Raw genomic sequence first — 3,114 nt, 5'->3', positions numbered from 1 at the left:
TGTTGGCTATCTGCCTCGTACTGACCTCTCCGCCTCTCCGCCTCTCCTTTTTCTCTCCTCCCCCTGGTCGCGTCGCAGGCGTGCCTCGTTGTCGAAAACGAGCCCTCACTTCGTTTCCTGCGGCTGACGTCCGTCACTCTGCCCCTCTGTCTCTCTGTCACTCTGCTCCTCTGTCACTCTGTCACTCTGTCACTCTGTCACTCTGTCACTCTGTCACTCTGTCTCTCTGTCACTCTGTCTCTCTGCCCCTCTGTCACTCTGTCTCTCTGCCCCTCTGTCACTCTGTCCCTCTGTCTCTCTGCCCCTCTGTCCCTCTGTCTCTCTGTCACTCTGTCACTCTGTCACTCTGTCTCTCTGTCTCTCTGCCCCTCTGTCCCTCTGTCTCTCTGTCACTCTGTCACTCTGTCACTCTGTCTCTCTGTCACTCTGTCACTCTGTCACTCTGTCACTCTGTCACTCTGTCTCTCTGTCACTCTGTCACTCTGCCCCTCTGTCACTCTGTCTCTCTGTCACTCTGTCTCTCTGTCACTCTGTCACTCTGTCACTCTGTCACTCTGTCACTCTGTCTCTCTGTCCCTCTGTCCCTCTGTCTCTCTGTCACTCTGTCACTCTGTCACTCTGTCTCTCTGTCTCTCTGCCCCTCTGTCCCTCTGTCTCTCTGTCACTCTGTCACTCTGTCACTCTGTCTCTCTGTCACTCTGTCACTCTGTCACTCTGTCTCTCTGTCACTCTGTCTCTCTGTCTCTCTGTCTCTCTGTCACTCTGTCTCTCTGCCCCTCTGTCACTCTGTCCCTCTGTCACTCTGTCTCTCTGTCACTCTGTCCCTCTGTCTCTCTGTCACTCTGTCTCTCTGTCACTCTGTCACTCTGCCCCTCTGCCACTCTGTCTCTCTGTCTCTCTGTCACTCTGTCTCTCTGTCTCTCTGCCCCTCTGTCACTCTGTCACTCTGTCACTCTGTCACTCTGTCTCTCTGCCCCTCTGCCCCTCTGCCCCTCTGTCTCTCTGTCTCTCTGTCACTCTGTCACTCTGTCTCTCTGTCTCTCTGCCCCTCTGTCACTCTGCCCCTCTGTCTCTCTGTCTCTCTGCCCCTCTGTCACTCTGTCACTCTGTCACTCTGTCACTCTGCTCCTCTGTCTCTCTGTCACTCTGTCTCTCTGTCACTCTGTCACTCTGTCTCTCTGCCCCTCTGTCACTCTGTCTCTCTGTCACTCTGTCTCTCTGTCACTCTGTCACTCTGTCACTCTGTCACTCTGTCTCTCTGTCACTCTGTCTCTCTGTCTCTCTGTCACTCTGTCACTCTGTCTCTCTGTCACTCTGTCTCTCTGTCACTCTGCCCCTCTGTCACTCTGTCACTCTGTCACTCTGTCACTCTGTCACTCTGCCCCTCTGTCACTCTGTCACTCTGTCTCTCTGTCTCTCTGTCACTCTGTCTCTCTGTCTCTCTGTCTCTCTGTCACTCTGTCTCTCTGCTCCTCTGTCACTCTGTCACTCTGTCACTCTGCCCCTCTGTCACTCTGTCTCTCTGTCTCTCTGCCCCTCTGTCACTCTGTCACTCTGTCACTCTGTCACTCTGTCACTCTGTCACTCTGTCACTCTGTCACTCTGTCACTCTGCCACTCTGTCACTCTGTCACTCTGTCACTCTGTCTCTCTGTCTCTCTGCCCCTCTGTCTCTCTGTCACTCTGTCACTCTGTCACTCTGTCTCTCTGTCTCTCTGTCTCTCTGTCACTCTGTCACTCTGCCACTCTGTCACTCTGTCACTCTGTCACTCTGCCCCTCTGTCACTCTGTCTCTCTGTCACTCTGTCACTCTGTCACTCTGTCACTCTGTCTCTCTGTCACTCTGTCTCTCTGTCACTCTGTCTCTCTGTCTCTCTGTCACTCTGTCACTCTGTCACTCTGTCACTCTGTCACTCTGTCTCTCTGTCACTCTGTCACTCTGTCACTCTGTCACTCTGTCACTCTGTCACTCTGTCACTCTGTCACTCTGTCACTCTGTCTCTCTGTCACTCTGTCTCTCTGTCACTCTGTCTCTCTGTCTCTCTGTCTCTCTGCCCCTCTGTCTCTCTGCCCCTCTGTCTCTCTGCCCCTCTGTCACTCTGTCACTCTGCCCCTCTGTCACTCTGTCTCTCTGCCCCTCTGTCTCTCTGTCTCTCTGTCTCTCTGCCCCTCTGTCACTCTGTCTCTCTGTCACTCTGTCACTCTGTCACTCTGTCACTCTGTCTCTCTGCCCCTCTGTCACTCTGTCACTCTGTCACTCTGTCTCTCTGTCACTCTGTCTCTCTGTCTCTCTGTCTCTCTGCCCCTCTGTCTCTCTGTCACTCTGTCACTCTGTCACTCTGTCACTCTGTCTCTCTGTCTCTCTGTCACTCTGTCTCTCTGTCACTCTGTCTCTCTGCCCCTCTGTCACTCTGTCACTCTGTCTCTCTGTCACTCTGTCTCTCTGCCCCTCTGTCACTCTGTCTCTCTGTCACTCTGTCTCTCTGTCACTCTGCCCCTCTGTCACTCTGTCACTCTGTCACTCTGTCTCTCTGTCACTCTGTCACTCTGTCTCTCTGTCTCTCTGTCTCTCTGTCTCTCTGTCACTCTGTCTCTCTGTCTCTCTGTCACTCTGTCACTCTGCCCCTCTGTCACTCTGTCTCTCTGTCACTCTGTCTCTCTGTCTCTCTGTCACTCTGTCACTCTGTCACTCTGTCTCTCTGCCCCTCTGTCACTCTGTCACTCTGCCCCTCTGTCACTCTGTCTCTCTGCCCCTCTGTCACTCTGTCACTCTGTCTCTCTGTCACTCTGTCTCTCTGTCACTCTGTCTCTCTGTCTCTCTGTCACTCTGTCACTCTGTCACTCTGTCACTCTGTCACTCTGTCTCTCTGCCCCTCTGTCACTCTGTCACTCTGTCACTCTGTCACTCTGTCTCTCTGCCCCTCTGTCACTCTGTCTCTCTGTCACTCTGTCACTCTGTCACTCTGTCTCTCTGTCACTCTGTCTCTCTGCCCCTCTGTCTCTCTGTCTCTCTGTCACTCTGTCACTCTGTCCCTCTGTCACTCTGTCTCTCTGCCCCTCTGTCACTCTGTCACTCTGTCACTCTGTCTCTCTGTCTCTCTGTCTCTCTGTCTCT

At 53.7% G+C, this 3,114-nt stretch overlaps 1 protein-coding gene across 1 annotated transcript in view; it reads left to right on the top strand.

Annotated features, from left to right (window-relative positions):
• cnksr2a (connector enhancer of kinase suppressor of Ras 2a) overlaps positions 1 to 3,114 on the top strand; it is a gene marked incomplete at both ends in the record, with an annotated part of 53,607 nt that overhangs the window by 37,340 nt on the left and 13,153 nt on the right. The gene's annotated exons all lie outside the window — the stretch shown is intronic.

The sequence above is a fragment of the Nansenia antarctica genome (genome assembly GCF_963989245.1).
Source record: "Nansenia antarctica genome assembly, chromosome: 17".
Taxonomy (NCBI): Eukaryota; Metazoa; Chordata; class Actinopteri; order Argentiniformes; family Microstomatidae; genus Nansenia; species Nansenia antarctica.
The sequence above is the reverse complement of the archived record's forward strand: the minus strand, read 5'-3'. Positions and strand labels throughout refer to the sequence as shown.